Source organism: Triticum dicoccoides, chromosome 6A, assembly GCF_002162155.2.
Source record: "Triticum dicoccoides isolate Atlit2015 ecotype Zavitan chromosome 6A, WEW_v2.0, whole genome shotgun sequence".
NCBI lineage: Eukaryota > Viridiplantae > Streptophyta > Magnoliopsida > Poales > Poaceae > Triticum > Triticum dicoccoides.
The window spans coordinates 373069607-373086875 of NC_041390.1; positions in this window are offsets into that span (position 1 = coordinate 373069607).

Sequence of the window (17269 nt, forward strand, 5' to 3'; positions counted from 1 at the left end):
GTGGGCCCCCTGTTGCTCCACTGACGTACTCCTTCCTCCTATATATACCTACGTACCCCCAAACGATCAGATACGGAGCCAAACCCCTAATTCCACCGCCGCAACTTTCTGTATCCACGAGATCCCATCTTGGGGCCTGTTCCAGAGCTCCGTCGAAGGGGGCATCGATCACGGAGGGCTTGTACAGCAACACCATAGCCTCTCTGATGAAGTGTGAGTAGTTTACCTCATACCTACGGGTCCATAGTTATTAGCTAGATGGATTCTTATCTCTTTTTGGATCTCAATACAATGTTCTCCCCCTCTCTTGTGGAGAACTATTCGATGTAATCTTCTTTTTGTGGTGTGTTTGTTGAGACCGATGAATTGTGGGTTTATGATCAAGTCTATCTATGAACAATATTTGAATCTTCTCTAAATTCTTTTATGTATGATTGGTTATCTTTGCAAGTCTCTTCGAATTATCAGTTTGGTTTGGCCTGCTAGATTGATCTTTCTTGCATTGGTTGAAGTGCTTAGCTTTGGGTTCAATCTTGCGGTGTCCTTTCCCAGTGATAGTAGGGGCAGCAAGGCACGTATTATATTGTTGCCATCGAGGATAACAAGATGGGGTTTTCATCATATTGCATGAGTCTATCCCACTATATCATGTCATCTTGCTTAAGGCGTTACTCTGTTTTTAACTTAATACTCTAGATGCATGCTGGATAGCGGTCGATGAGTGGAGTAATAGTAGCAGATGCAGGCAGGAGTCGGTCTACTTGTCTCGAACGTGATGCCTATATACAGGATCATACCTAGATATTCTCATAACTATGCTTAATTCTGTCAATTTCTCAACAGTAATTTGTTCACCCACCTACTGGATTGATACCTTGGTTCTCAAAAATTGAGGGAAATACTTACGCTACTTTGTTGCCTCATCCCTTCCTCTTCGGGGAAAACCAACACAGTGCTCAAGAGGTAGCACTTCTCTCCTTGCTACTGCTACTGCTAGGCGATGTCGCTGCTCTCTGCTTCGTTTCCCTTGCTAGTTGCCATTGTTGGTGCTCTACACTACTGCTGCTCTATGCTGCTGCTGGCCATGGTGGCCATGGTCGTGTGGGCATGAGCATGTGTGTGTAGGTGTGTGTGTGTGAGCCGGACCTTGTTTTGTTTTGGGGCTAACCACCGTCAGTACTAACCCCTTGAACCCTAATTAAGTTAGTTAAAATACTTTTGCCTCTGTGGCAATAACATGTGGACCCCCCTTTACTAGTTGAGTAAAATAATTAAATTGTCTTAAACTAGCACTCTATGACATGCGCCCCCCCTGTAAATTTGACCAAGTCAATAGTCAAACTATTTGACTGCTGACTGGATGTTGACCGGGCGGTCAACAGGGCCCACTAACCCCACTTGTAAGCCACTGTGGCTAAATCACAGTGTGTACAGATAAACTTTGTCTATTTAATTTCGAATTTAAAATAATCACCCATTTCTTTCCCTCTCATGCCTGCATTAGAACTGATACTGTTTTGTATGATCCCACTTTGATGCATAGCCTATTTTTGTTACATTCTTTCATACCTTACCTTCTTATTCTAAACTGCTTAGTATTGGTTGGTTAGAGATCCATCTGTGGCCCCCACCTTGCCCTAGTTGCCCCGTTTTATGTTCAATGACTCGATCAACGTGATTGACGTCTAGGCCCCGACACCACACAACACCCCCTTAATTGTATGACTCTGCAGAGTTACTATCGAGTGCCGAGGGTGATACCTCATCAGCACTTCTGATGTGAACCCAGTAGTGTACCTATTCGAACGTGGCCATGATACATCTCCGTCGTATCTACTTTTACAAACACTTTTGCCCTTGTTTTAGACTCTAACTTGCAGGATTTGAATGGAACTAACCCGGACTGGCGCTGTTTTCAGCAGAATTGCCATGGTGTTAAGTTTGTGCAGAAATAAAAGTTCTCAGAATGACCTGAAAATCAATGGAGAATTATTTTGGAATATATAAAAAATACTAGCAAAAGAATTAAGGCTAGGGGCCCATACCCTAGCCACGAGGGTGGGGGCGCGCCTGCACCCCTAGGCGCGCCCCTGCCTCGTGGGCCCCCTGGAGCTCCACCGACCTCAACTCCAACTCCATATATTCATGTTCGGTGAGAAAAAAATCAAGGAGAAGGATTCATCGCGTTTTACGATATGGAGCCGCCGCCAAGCCCTAAACTCTCTCGGGAGGGCTGATTTGGAGTCCGTTCAGGGCTCCGGAGAGGGGAATCTGTCACTGTCGGTGTCAAAACCGGCAGATCTCGGGTAGGGGGTCCCGAACTGTGCGTCTAGGCCGGATGGTAACAGGAGGCAGGGGACACAATGTTTTACCCAGGTTCGGGCCCTCTTGATGGAGGTAAAACCCTACGTCCTGCTTGATTAATATTGATGATATGGGTAGTACAAGAGTAGATCTACCATGAGATCAGAGAGGCTAAACCATAGAAGCTAGCCTATGGTATGATTGTATGTCGTCCTACGGACAAAAACCCTCCGGTTTATATAGACACCGGAGAGGTTAGGTTTATACAAGGTCAATTACAAAGGAGGAGATATCCATATTTCCTAGCTTTCCTTCCACGCCAAGTAGAGTCCCCTCCGGACACGAGACGAAGACTTCAATCCCGTATCTTCATAGTCTAACAGTCCGGCCAATGGAGATAGTCTGACTATCCGGAGACCCCCTAATCCAGGACTCCCTCAGTAGCCCCTGAACTAGGCTTTCAATGACGATGAGTCCGGCGCGCAGTATTGTCTTCGGCATTGCAAGGCGGGTTCCTCCTCCGAATACACCATGGAAGAATTTTGAATATAAGGATAGTGTCCGACCCTGCAAAATAAGTTCCACCTACTACCGTAGTGAATAATATTTCCACAAATCTTAATCCGCTGACACGTTTTGGCAACATTACATTATGCCATGGCCCGGTGCTTATTCGAACCGTTTTTCTTCAACCAGCTCCACACATAACGCGAGGCAGTTTCTTGACACGTCTTGTAAAAGCAGAGATCGTGTTCCCCCAATTACGGGATTCTCATTAATACGGTCATGGGTAACCCAACCGTGTCTAGGACTCCTAGATTATAGGCAAGTCCAGCGGCCATGGTGAGGACGCTTGATATTCACCCTCTTTATAAAAGGACAAGGTTTTTGCTTTTTCCCTCTCGTGCTCAATCGAACCCCTCCCCCGCCTCGAGTTCTAACACCCAAGGCCCAGGTCCGGTGCTCTGGATCTTCAATCATATCCGGATCCAGCCTTCAAGGCTGATGGATGCCCTCCTCCGTCACGGAAGAGGATATCAAGAAGTTGAGGGAGGCCAGATACCTGACCGCCGAGGTTTCGCATCGGCTGCCTGCTCGAGGGCAGGTCGTCCCAACTCCTGAACCCAACGAGAACATTGTGTTCGTCTCCCACTTCCTCCGAGGCCTAGGCCTCACTCTGGATCCCTTCGTCAGGGGTTTGATGTTCTATTACGGGCTAGATTTCCACGATCTAGCTCCGGACTCCTTTCTCCACATCTCGACATTTATTGTCGTGTGTCAGGCCTTCCTCCGCATTACCCCTCACTTCGGCCTGTGGCTCAAGACCTTTGAAGTGAAGCCGAAGATGATCGAGGGGCAACATGCAGTGTGCGGAGGCGCGTCAATAAGCAAGATGGCAGGAGCTCCGTGGCTGAAAGGTTCCTTTCCAGAGGTGTCCGGATTATGGCAACGGGAGTGGTTTTACATCACGGCTCCCAGAAGTGCCAAGTGGGCGGTTGCCCCCGCTTTCCGCTCGGGCCCCCCACCACAACTGATGTCATGGATTAGTAGAGGACCGAGCTGGGGTCCAGCCAACGACGTGCCTATACTGCGAAGACGCATTCAAGATCTCTTCGAGTGAGATTTTAATTTGGTTGTGGTAGTGCAAGTTATGCTGGTTCATCGAGTCCAGCCCTGCAAACGCTGGCCCCTTCTCTTATGGGAGTTCAACCTAGAAGGACTGCGTGCTATTCAAAGTTTCCCCGGCCTGACGCACGAGGAAATGTACAAGTCATTCTTCAGACCTCAAATAGAGTGTCCAGATACTACCGAGGACGTGGGCCTGAGTAGTAACCGCGTCGCCGAACAAGTAAGTAATCCTCTAGCCGAACACACCGTCTTTTATTCATCATGACGTCATCTCTGAGAAATTGCTCTTTGACCAGGACTGGCTAACAAAAGCGAAGATGATTCGGTGTTCGGCCCCCCTCCATGAGGGTTTGGAAAATTCGGTGCTGGAAAAGATGCTCGAGCTCGCACCTTGCTTGGAGCCCTCGAAGGAAGATATAGGGGGGAATAATATGGGTGAAAGCGGGCCCCCATCACTGCCAGTTCCAACCGTGGGAATGAGCGCCTCCATAAAGGAGGATAACCGGGGGAGGAAGAGGACCGCTTCTGAGGATCTGGAAGCCGAGGCCTCCAAACGAGAGAAGAAGTCTCCAACAGAGGTTCCTGCCTCGAGGGGTGCTCTTTCCGCACAAAGTCTGCGGGAGGATCAGCCCTCCAACGAGCCGTAAGTGATTCAAAAAATACTTTAATAGTGAAGGTATACTACCTTTCCTCTGAGGAGAATAACCGCCACATATATCATGCAGTTCGGGTCTTAGCCCTGCTCAGCTGAGCTCGTCTTCAGGGAATCTTCTTCCGGAGATGATGGATAGCGAAACGCCTCCCCAGACTCCTCCGCTCAAGAAGCAGGCAACCCCGAAGTGTCGTCACGGAGGGCCTCTTCGGATCTGGTGAGGCCAGAAGATGATCCCATAGTCACCCAAAGTCCCCAACGTCCGGCTCTCGAAGAGAGCAAACAAAAGAGTCCGGCACCGTCTGGTATGCGGTCGGACGTTCTGAGGGAGCTGTTGGAGCGAGCGGCCATCTTAGAAGAACACCGTACGCTAATGGGTATGGTGATGCAAAGAATTTCGTCCACCGAAAGCGGATTACATGAAGCCTTTATGAGTCTACTGACATGCTTTGAGGTACGTGAAATGATATTTGATAGTACCGCACATGTTAGGTGTGCCCTATGTAGATAGTAGCCCCTGAGACTCTGGTTGTTGTCGAGAACGGCGGCGAATAGAGGATCATAGTCCCAGGCAATAACCAGACTGCCTTTATGTGTAGGTGGTGGAAGCTCCGGTGGCTAACCGGAGTAGTGAGTTTGCCGAATTAAAGCGGCAACTGGATGTGGCAGACGCCAACATTGAGCTTGTTAACAAGCGGCTTGACAAATCACAGGGTAAGTAATGTTTTCTGGTGAATGTCACGTAATAAGAGCAGCATGATGCCAGTATCTTTAATATGTTGTGACTGCAGACGGAGCTGCCACTATGGAGACCCTTCGGGTGGAACTCGCCCGAGCCAAGGAACAAGCGAGGGTTAGTAATGCGGCTGCTTTGAAGGCGGCCGAAGAGTTAAGGGCTGAGAAGGCTGCCCATTGCGAAAGCAAAGAAAAGATGGCCAAGATGGTTGTAGAATTAAAAGGCACTGCCAACCGTTGCCAGTTCCTTGAAGAAGAGAACCGAGTGAAGGCAGCGGACCTTGAGAAGGCCACGATGGCGACCAAAGACACTCGCTCTGCTATCAGGGCAAAGAAGGAGGAGCTGCGGGAAGCCAGGGATATTGCGGCTGTGAAGCCCTTTCTGCTGCAGAGGAAGTTCAGAGATCCGCGGTATGCCCCTCTGGATCGGCTGTGGAGTTCGGCAGACGCATATATGGACTTGGCGGCAAGCGTTGTCGATGCGGTCGAATACTTCCGAGATCAGTCAGATCGTGAAGTAGACAAGCTGTTCTGGTCACAATTTAACGTTCCAGAGCGTCCACTTCCCTTGACTAATCAGCTAGCCGAATGCGTCGAACTTAATAGGTTGTCCGGACTCACCATGAGGTCCGTTGTAGATCATTTGTGGCCGGAGAAGCCGGAGCCGAACTGCTATTTCAGCTTAGTGCAGCAGTTCCTTGGTGCGGTGTCGTGCATCAACGTGATGAAGAGGTCGGCGTGCATAGAAGGCTCGCGGATGGCCTTTGCCCGTGCCAAGGCATACTGGGCGGAGATGGATACTACCACTGTTGCGGCGCAAGGTTCGGCCATAGGCCGAGTAGCTGCCAAGCACTATTTTGAAGAGGTTCTTGAGGGTACTTGTTTGATAGAATCCCAGTGCTCGAAGAATATTATGTTCGAGTGACATGTATTACCATTGTAAACACAATGTTTATGTGAAATATAGTAAGGCTGTATTTATACTTTTGCCGGAAAGTAATATGATGCCTCCTGTGCGGCCGTTTATGTATATATGTATATAACCTGAAAGATTGCAGTCCTCGGCTTCAACCCTCGCGCATATAATGCGGAGGTGCTCGCAAAAAACGCGTGTTCACACTTAACCCAACGTCTTGGTCCTATTATGGAGGTGATAGCGCAACGAACAAGGCAACCGGACTATAAGCTTTAACACTTTCACTTAGCCATAGGAGTTTGACAGTGGGGCTACTAGATAGCCCCTGGTGGCTCCGCACTCTCCTGATCTCAGGGTGCGTACATGCCTGGCCGGAAAACGGCCCTTCGTTAAGGCGAAGGAATTCTAACATTCCGATAGGTCATCGAGTGGTTGACCAGTCTCACGCTATATCATGACAGTCAGTTTTCGGCTTTCTCTACTGAGGTGCTTGTCCAGATGAACCAGGGCACAATAGCAGTAGTTCTCCTGGTGCTGCCTTAGCCAATAAAGCGGAACGTAAGGCACCAAAACACAACAGCCGGGAAAACCCAACATTTGACCAAAGACAATGATTCAGAGCTGATGCATATAAGGCCAAACTCGCGACGCCGAACACTCCCTAAGGTATTCGGTCTTTATGGTATATACTGGGCCTAAATAGTGCCCTTTTTAAGAAGCCCCTTGTGTCCAGGTACGTGCATTATTCTGACGTGGCCACATGCCAAGACGTCAGCATCCTTCTCAATTGTGCTGAGAATTCGAGGGATGTGTATCAACAAGAGACAGTAAAAAAGGTTTACGCAGGGTCTTAATCTAAAAAGAATCCTTGGAGAAGGTCCCTACTGCACGTCTGCGCCTGTTTCTCCGTTGTGCCGTATCCTGGACGAGTGTAGCACGATGGTCATCTGTAAAAGAGAGGAAGTTAGGTGAAAAAGTTGTCATGCAAAAAGGTGGTTTTTTAAGAAACCATGTATAATTAAAAATGAGTAAAAAATTGCCACTTGTCTGCGTGTGTTGAGCCCCTTGTATTTGTAATAGGGGTGTGGACCTCAATCCGGTATGAATCACATATAGCTGCGCCGGACTCGTCTAACCGTGTCCGTGGTCTTGACGACCTATCGAATGCTTTAGTTGGTGAGGTCGCTTTCTTTTCGGCGCGCAAAGATCACTCAATATTTCCGTTCACTGTAATGATGCCACGTGGATCAAGCATCTTGAGCGTGAGGGGAGCGTAATGCAGTATTGCATTAAAGCGAGCAAAAGCTTCGCGTCCAAGTAGTGCTTGATAACCACTTTGGAACGGAGCAATGTGGAAGGTTAAATGCTCGCTACGGAAGTTATCGGGGAAGCCGAATATAACTTGTAGTAGCAGAGAGCCCGTGAAGTGAGCCCCTGGGCCTGGCGTTACTCCTTTAAAGCTAGTGTTGCTATGGCGGATTTTCATTGGGTCTATCCCCATTTCGCGGATTGTATCCTGGTATGTCAGGTTTAAACTGCTGCCACCATCCATCCGGACTCGTGTAAAGTGGTATCCGTTAATTATTGGGTCTAATACCAGGGCAGCCCATCCTGCACACCGGATACTTGCTGAGTAACCTCGATGGTCGAAAGTGATTGTTTGAGACGACCAGTGGTAGGACTTCGCTGTGATAGGCCCTTGGGCATGTTTCTCTAGGAGTGCCGCTTTGCTTCCCTTGATCACGTGTAACACGTTGACTGTTTTGACTTCTGGTGGAAACTTCTTTTGTTCCCCTGTGTCTTGCTTGAGAGGCTAATCCTCGTGTTTGCTTGGTATATCCTCCCCCTTGTGTACGGCGTTGAGCTTGCCGGACTGCTTGAAGACCCAACATTCTCTGTGGGTATGATTAGCGGGTTTACCAGGGGTGCTATGGATCTGACATACTTGGTCCAGAATTTTTTTTAGGCTGGACAGTTCATCTCTGGCGCCTTTAGAGGGCGGCTTTTGCTGACTTGGCCAAGAGCTTTTGAATCCGGTGTTTACTACCGTGCTCTTCGTGTTGTCTTCTTTATTCCGACATTTGTTCTTGTTGTTGCACCGTGATTTCCCGTTTCCATCTCTAGCTTCGGATGTACCAGGGTCACTGGTGCTGCATCTGGCTTGCCATCTATCCTCACACGCGCAAAAGCGGGTCATGAGGCTTGTTAATGCTGCCATTATTCTCGGCTTTTCTTGGCCGAGGTGTTTGGCAAGCCATTCGGCACAGACGCTATGCTTAAAAGCTGCCAAGGCTTCGGCGTCCGGACAGTCGACTATTTGGTTCTTTTTAGTAAGCAACATGTTCCAAAGCTTTCAGGAGGACTCTCCGGGCTGTTGAGTTATATGAGTCAAATTGTCCGCGTCCGGAGGTCGGACATAAGTCCCTTGAAAATTTGCCCGAAAAGCGTCTTCGAGCTCTTCCCAGCTTCCAATGGAGTTTTCGAGGAGGCTTTTAAGCTAGTGCCGAGCTGGCCCTTTGAGTTTGAGGGGTAAGTATTTAATGGTGTGGAGATCGTCTCCTCGAGCCATATGGATGTGGAGGATATAGTCCTCAATCCAAACCCCAGGGTCTGTTGTTCCGTCGTATGCCTCTATGTTTACGGGTTTGAATCCCTCTGGAAATTCATGGTCCAGCACCTCATCGGTGAAACATAGGGGGTGTGCGGCGCCCCTGTGTCTGGGCGTGCCGTGGTGTTTGGATGTTTGGTGTGTTGCATCGTGTGCTGGAGAGCGCTTGCGCGGTCCATAGATGGATCTAGTTGCTCCGTCCTTTTGATGCGAGCACTTGCGTGGATCGCGTATTGGCTTCTTTGCGGCGTTGCTTGCCGCTCCATGTTGGTTGTGAGGTCGTCTATTCGGCCGGGTGGCTGTTTTAATTTTTGGTTGTGGGGGATCTAAGGCCTACTCATCGAATTCAGGTAGCAACATCCCCTTTGGGTAGCTCTTGGTGAGGCGATTACCGCCATACTTCGCTGCTGTGTTGAGTACTTTACTCCATCTGATTTGGAGTGTGTCTTGCGCCGCCTTGAGCCTTTGCTTCTGCCTTTTTTGACTCCTCACGGTGGCAACAAGCCTTTGATGTGCATTTTGTTGCTCCGGGCGTCTGTCCGGTGTTATGTCCTCCGGACTATTATCCTTGACAGAGTTGGTTTGTTCGGTTTGATTCTCCGCGTTGCCGTGGTCCGGCAGTGGTTCGCCCTTCTCTAATGCTGGGTCTATATGATCATTATTTCTGTCAAGGCGGGATTTGGGGCGGCACTTACGCCGCCGCTTTGACTGCTTCTCGAGGGGACAGCCCTTCGTTGCGTCCTTCCGTTCCTCGTCGTCGTTTTCCTTTGGTGTGTCCACCATGTATACGTCATGTGATGAGGTGGACGTCCAGTGCCCTATGGGCAGTGGTTCCTCTTTGTCTCTCGCATCATCGTCCATATAGTCGATGTTTTCAGAGTCGAAGTCGAGCATGTCGGTTAAGTCATCAACAGTGGCTACTAAGTGGGTGGTGGGTGGGTCGCGAATTTCTTTGTCGTCCGCATCCCAGTCCTGCTGGACATAGTTCGGACAGGATCCTCCTGATAAGGAGAGAGACCTTAACGAGTTCAGTATGTCGCCAAAGGGCGAGTACTGAAAATTATCCACGTAGGTAAATTCCATGATCGGCACGCAATCAGATTTGATAGGAACGGGCGCAGGCGGTTCGGAGTCCTTGGCCGGAGAAGGATCCGACAGCTTAACAACACGGCTCTCTTGCAATGTAAGGTCGATGTTCGGCTCGATCGCCGCTGAGGGTAAGGCCTCCGTGGCAGGGTCCATCCACCCATCCGTGGAAGGCGCAACTGGCTCCGAATTGAGGGTCGGAGCGGCTGCCGGTGTGATCCCCTTAATACTGTCCGATGGGAGAGCTAAGTCATACTCATCGTGACCGCGTGGTGCACGAGGCAGAGGCTCAAATCCGTCGAAGATCAAATCTCCACGGATATCAGCCGTGTAGTTTAAGCTTCCAAACCTGACCTAGTGGCCAGGGGCGTAACTTTCAATCTGCTCTAGATGGCCAAGCGAATTGGCCCGCAGTGCAAAGCCGCCGAACACGAAGATCTGTCCGGGGAGAAAAGTCTCACCCTGGACTGCATCGCAATTGATGATAGTAGGAGCCATCAAGCCTAATGGCGATGACATAGAGGAACTCTCAATGAAAGCACCAATGTCGGTGTCAAAACCGGCGGATCTCGGGTAGGGGGTCCCGAACTGTGCGTCTAGGCTGGATGGTAACAGGAGGCAGGGGACACATTGTTTTACCCAGGTTCGGGCCCTCTTGATGGAGGTAAAACCCTATGTCCTGCTTGATTAATATTGATGATATGGGTAGTACAAGAGTAGATCTACCACGGGATCAGAGAGGCTAAACCCTAGAAGCTAGCCTATGGTATGATTGTATGTCATCCTACGGACTAAAACCCTCCGGTTTATATAGACACCGTAGAGGTTAGGGTTACACAAGGTTGGTTACAAAGGAGGAGATATCCATATTGCCTAGCTTGCCTTCCACGCCAAGTAGAGTCCCCTCCGGACACGAGATGAAGTCTTCAATCCCGTATCTTCATAGTCTAATAGTCTGGCCAATGGAGATAGTCCGGCTGTCCGGAGACCCCCTAATCCAGGACTCCCTCAGTAGCCGTCGTCATCAACAACCATCCTCCATCACCAATTTCATGATGCTCACCGCCGTGCGTGAGTAATTCCATTGTAGGCTTGCTGGACGGTGATGGGTTGGATGATATTTATCATGTAATCGAGTTAGTTTTGTTAGGGTTTGATCCCTAGTATCCACTATGTTCTAAGAATGATGTTGCTATGACTTTGCTATGCTTAATGCTTGTCACGAGGGCCTGAGTGTCATGATTTCAGATCTGAACCTATTATGTTTTCATGAATATATGTGAGTTCTTGATCCTATCTTGCAAGTCTATAGTCACCTACTATGTGTTATGATTCGGCAACCCCGAAGTGACAATAGTCGGGACCACTCCCGGTGATGACTGTAGTTTAAGGAGTTCATGTATTCACTATGTGGTAATGCTTTAGTCCGGTACTCTATTAATAGGAGGCCTTAATATCCCTTAGTTTCCAATAGGACCCCACTGCCACGGGAGGGTAGGACAAAAGATGTCATGCAAGTTCTTTTCCATAAGCACGTATGACTATATTAGGAATACATGCCTACATTACATTGATGAATTGGAGCTAGTTCTGTGTCACCCTATGTTATGACTGTTACATGATGAACCACATCTGACATAATTCTCTATCATCGATCAATTGCCTACGAGCTTTCCATATATTGTTCTTCGCTTTTTTTACTTCTCCGTTGCTATTGTTATCATCACTACAAAATACCAATAATATTACTTTTGCTACCATTACCTTTTACCACCGTTACCACTACTATCATATTACTTTGCTACTAAACACTTCGCTGCAGATATTAAGTTACCCAGGTGTGGTTGAATTGAAAACTCAGCTGCTAATACTTGAGAATATTATTTGGCTCCCCTTGAGTCGAATCAATAAATTTGAGTTGAATACTCTACCCTCGACAACTGTTGCGATCCCCTATACTTGTGGGTTATCAAGACTATTTTCTGGCGCCGTTGCCGGGGAGCATAGCTCTATTCTTTGAGTCAATTGGGATTTATATCTGCTTATCATTATGAAGAACTTGAAAGATGCGAAAACAAAAATTTATCCTTCAACTATGAGGGGAGGTAAGGAACTGTCATCTAGCTCTGCACTTGATTCACCTTCTGTTTTGAGTAAGCTTGCGACACGTAAACCTGCTTCTGCTATTAACTCTGATATGTCGCATATTATTGATGATGCCACTTCTGCTATGCATGATACTTATGCTGAAACTACTTCAATGCTTGATACTACTGTGCCACTTGGTGAATTTCTTGATGAACAACTTGCTAAGGCTAGAGAGAATGAAATTGTTGAAACTGATAATATTGATGAATGTGATGATGAAAACTCTCCTAATAAATACGAATTTCCTGTTGTGCCTGAGGGTTATGTTATGGATGAAGAAACTAAAAGAGACTGTCTTGCATCCAGTGATAGAAGTGATCTTAAGAAATTATTAGCGAAGCTTAAACAAAAAACTCTGAATGCTAGAATGAAATATGATCCTGCTTATGCTACTTCACCTATCTTTGTTACTGATAAGGATTATGAATTCTCTATTGATCCTGATATAATTACTTTGGTTGAATCTGATCCTTTTTATGGCTATGAATCTGAAACTATTGTGGCACATCTTACTAAATTAAATGATATAGCCACCCTGTTCACTAATGATGAGATAACTCGCTACTTTTATATCCTTAAAATATTTCCATTCTCATTAAAGGGTGATGCTAAGATATGGTTGTGTGCGTAGTCCCCAGGATATGATTTATTACTTCTGCACTAAATATTTCCCTGCTCATAAGAAACAAGCTGCCTTAAGGTATATGTATAGAATTTTGTGCAAATTGAAGAAGAGAGTCTCCCACAAGCTTGGGGGAGGTTTCTCCAATTACTTAATGCTTTGCCTGATCATCCTCTTAAGAAAAATGAAATACTTGATATCTTTTATAATGGATTAACCGATGCTTCTAGAGACAACCTGGATAGTTGTGCTGGTTCTGTTTTTAGGGAAAGAACACCGGATGAAGCTGAAATTATATTGAATAATATGTTGAAAAATGAAAATAATTGGACACTTCCTGAGCCAGCTCCTGAGCCAACTCCTGAGCCTATTCCTAAACCAACTCTGAAGAAAAGAGGTCTTTTATTTCTCAGTCCTGAAGATATTCAAGAGGCAAAGAAATTCATGAAAGAAAAGGGTGTTAAAGCTGAAGATGTTAAGAATTTACCTCCTATTGAAGAGATATATGGTCTTAATTTACTGCATGTTGAAGAAATATATGGTTTTAATCCATCACCTATTGAATAAACACATGGTATTGATAACCAGACAAAGGTGGTAAAGTTAAATTCTCTCTATAGATATGATAAAGCTGAAATCCCTCCTAATAAGTTTGCTAGCCAATGTTTGGATGAGTTTGATAATACGTCTCCAACGTATTTTTTATTGCTCCATGCTATGTTATCTACTGTTTTGGACATTATTGGGCTTTATTATCCACTTTTATATTATTTTTGGGACTAACCTATTTTTTTGACTCTACATAGTAGGGCAAAACCCCCACTGCAATTTTTATTATTATAGGGTAAAAAAGACAAAGAGGTTCAACTATACATAAGGCTTGAGATAAGCCAGGAAAGCAAAAAAATGAAAAAACTAGAGAGAAAACTAGGAACTAGGATTACAGCACAAGAAAGTCAAGCCAAGAATAGTAGGCTCCAGCATATCTCTTCTTAATTCTAAATCTTAGAAGGTTGAGCTCCTCTAGGAAGATAGCTTTCCACCTCTAAATGCTAGGTTGAATGGCTTGGAAGATCAAATTGTTCCTTGAGATCCAGATAGCCCAAGAAGCAAGGATGATTATTTCCATGAAAAAAGGCACCTGAAGGTTCCGTTTGAGATCAAGAATTGAGACATTTGCCTGTCTTGAAGGGCAAATCAAGTCCCAACATTGAGCTGCAAAAGGACAGGTCCAGAAAAATTGCTGAAGAGTTTCTTCCTGTGGACAAGTATTGACAGCACAGTTGTAGTTGGCCAAATGAAAAGTTTTCCTTCTCAGAAGATTTCTAGTATTGAGCCTGTCATGAAGTAGTCTCCAAAACTACACCTTGTGTTTTGGCTGACAGGAGCTGTTCTAGATCCAGTTGAACTGTTGTGGCACAATTTTAACTCCCATCATAACTTTATATGCTTTAGCAACTGAGAATTGTTCATTCCCCAAATGTAACTCCAAGTGTCAGTGCAATCTAGTGCATCAGAAGCCCTTAAAGCAATGCAAATGTCCTCCATAGCCTCAAATTCCTGGAAAGCTTGCATAGTTAGGGGTAGATGGAATAGATCCTCTAAGTATTCTGCTTGGAGAAAGGTGTGGACATTAGCATCCTTGTTCTTCACAAAAGAGAATAAATGAGGGAACATGTCTTGCAAACAAGCTGAGTGCCAAAGATCAGTCCAAAATAAAGCACTCTTGCCATCACCTATATTGCATCTGGCCAAAGACTTATAATTATCAATAAGCTTAAGGTTTGCCTTCCACCAAAATGATCCAATCCATCTATTACCAGGCAGTGCATCATTGTTGTAATATGATTCCCAGATCAAGTTGACCCCGGGAATATTGTGTCTGTTATAGAACTTGTGCAGATTCTTAAGTAGTAGGGCCTTATTCTGAACAAAGATATACATGACTCCCAAACCTCCCTGATTTTTAGGTCTACGCACAGTGCTCCATGCCACCATCGCAGGTCTGTGGTCCTCTAGACCAGGGCCTCTCCACAGGCAATGTCTCAAATACTTTATGGCTTGGGTTTTGATGGTGACAGGCACATCAAGGCATCCCATGAGATAGATCAACAATGAATTTAGGAAAGATTTTAGCAACAACAATCTTCCAGCCATTGTCATAAAGGAGGACAAACCCACAAGTTTCCTTTGCATTCTTGTGATAAGAGGGAAACATTTCTCAACAGTAGGCTTATGAAGGCCTAAGGGTGCTCCCAAATATTGGATTGGAAAAGATTCCTTGTTGTAATGAAAAGTATTTATCAAAATCTCCACCTTCTCTTTTGACACATTTATTGGAATCATACTGGATTTATTGTAGTTTACTTTAAGGCCAGTGGCACCTGCAAAAGTATTGAGGAGTGCTTTGAGGCAATGTAGTTGCTTGGCATCTGCTTGTAGAATAACTAGGGTGTCATCAGCATACTGGACAATTGGAAAGTCAGGGCATGACTCCACTTGCAAGGGAGCAGATAACAATCCCAGTTGCATTGCCTTATTGAGAACTGACTGAAGAAGGTCTACATCAAGCACAAACAGGAGAGGGGATAGAGGGTCCCCCTGCCTGACACCTCTAAGACAATAAAACTTTTTTCCAGGGACACCATTTAGCAAGATAGCACATGTAGCAGAAGTGAAGAGCATTTTGATCCATGAAATCCATCTGTCCCCAAAACCTTTGGCCTTTAAAATATCCAGCATTGCCTGGTGCTCAATTGTGTCAAAAGCCTTTTCAAAGTCCAGTTTAAGTACAATAATTTCATCTTTAGACTTATGACATTGGTGTAGATATTCATATGCCCAACCCAAACAATCATGTATAGATATTTCTTTAAGAAAACCATATTGGTTGATGTGAACCAACTTGAGAATCACCTTCTGCAACCTGTTTGCCAGCAGCTTAGTGACAAGCTTCAGACAACAATTTAGTAAAGAGATTGGCCTAAAATCATTTGCTGTCAAGGGAGTACTCCCCTTTGGAATGAGGGTAATGTATGAAGTATTTAAGCTCTCCAGAGAAATTTGCCCTGCATGGAAATCATATATGAATTTGAGCACATCTCCCTTAATAATGTCCCAACAAGACTTGAGAAATTCATTGTTAAAACCATCAGGGCCTGGTGATTTGTCCTTTGGAAGATCTTTGACCACAGCATCAATTTCCTCTTCAGTAAAAGGTAATTCAAGTTTATCAAAAATATCTGAATTTTGTCTCTGCCCAAATAAGGAAACTAGATCAAAATGCATTGAGGTTTTTTGAGATGTGCCCAGTCTTTTTTGTAAGTTTCCAATAGTATTGCAGCTTTCCCAGCATGATCAGATACCTCAACTTGGTCATCATTTTGGAGAATAGCAATATGATTATGTCTGTAGTTAATCGAGGCTTTAGTGTGAAAAAATTGTGATCTCATCTCCAAACTTCACCCCCTTGATTTTCCCTCTTTGCTTCCAATAAATCTTTTGATTCCTCAACAAAATAAGCAGATGCTCTTTAAGAATAGCCCTGCAATTCCATTCCTGAATGTCCAACTCTCTAAATTCTTCAAAGAGATCCCACAGGAAGATGAGCTCATTTAGCTTTGCAACTTGAGTTTTCAGACATGACAAGGATTTAGCCCACAGTTTCAAAGCTCTTCTTAAGTTTTTAAACTTGGCATTCAAAGTTTTGACAGCATCAAGATTTCCAACTGGAATATTCCAAGCATTGTCAACTACCTGCTTGAAGTCAGAATGTTGGAGCCAATAGTTTTCAAACCTGAACACTCTTGCCTTTGGGATAGAAGTACCAACTTTTATTACAGAGGGCAGATGATCTAATATAGGCTTCGCAAGAGGTAGCACAATTGTGTTTGGAAAAGTAGTCATCCAAGTAGCAAAAGTGAAAAACCAATCAAGTTTTACCAACAGAGGATCATGCTGCATGTTACTCCAGCTGAACTTTCTGCCATGCAAAGGTAATTCAACTAAACCTTTATTATTGATTGCCTCATTAAACATAAGCATATCATTAACATCTCCACCAGGTCTGTTCCTATCTGATGGTGCCCTCATAAGGTTGAAGTCTCCCATTAGAATCCAGTCAACATCATCAGGCATGTGAATATTCAGGAACCAGTTAATAAACTCAATTTTGTCTTGTGGGTCACATGGCCCACAAATATTAGAAAGAATCCAAGACTGATTAGAGAGCAGACTGGTAAATTGTATTGAAAGTGAAAATATATTTTGTGCAATGACTTCCCCAGAGAACTGGGAGCCAATCCAAGCCACAAGGAGACCCCCAGAAGCTCCAATAGAGGGCAGGAAAGCAATTTTTTATGTAAGTCTGGAAGGGCAAAAAAAATTTATGTAAGTTGTGTCAAAAGTCTCTCTCTTGGTTTCTTGAAGACACAAAATATTGCAGTCACTCTCATCAATTTTCTGCCTTAAGGACAACCATTTGTCCTCAGAATTTATACCTCTAATGTTCTAATTGAGAATATCCCAGCTTCTGTTTGTGTTATTCATGGGAACATATAATTATTTTGT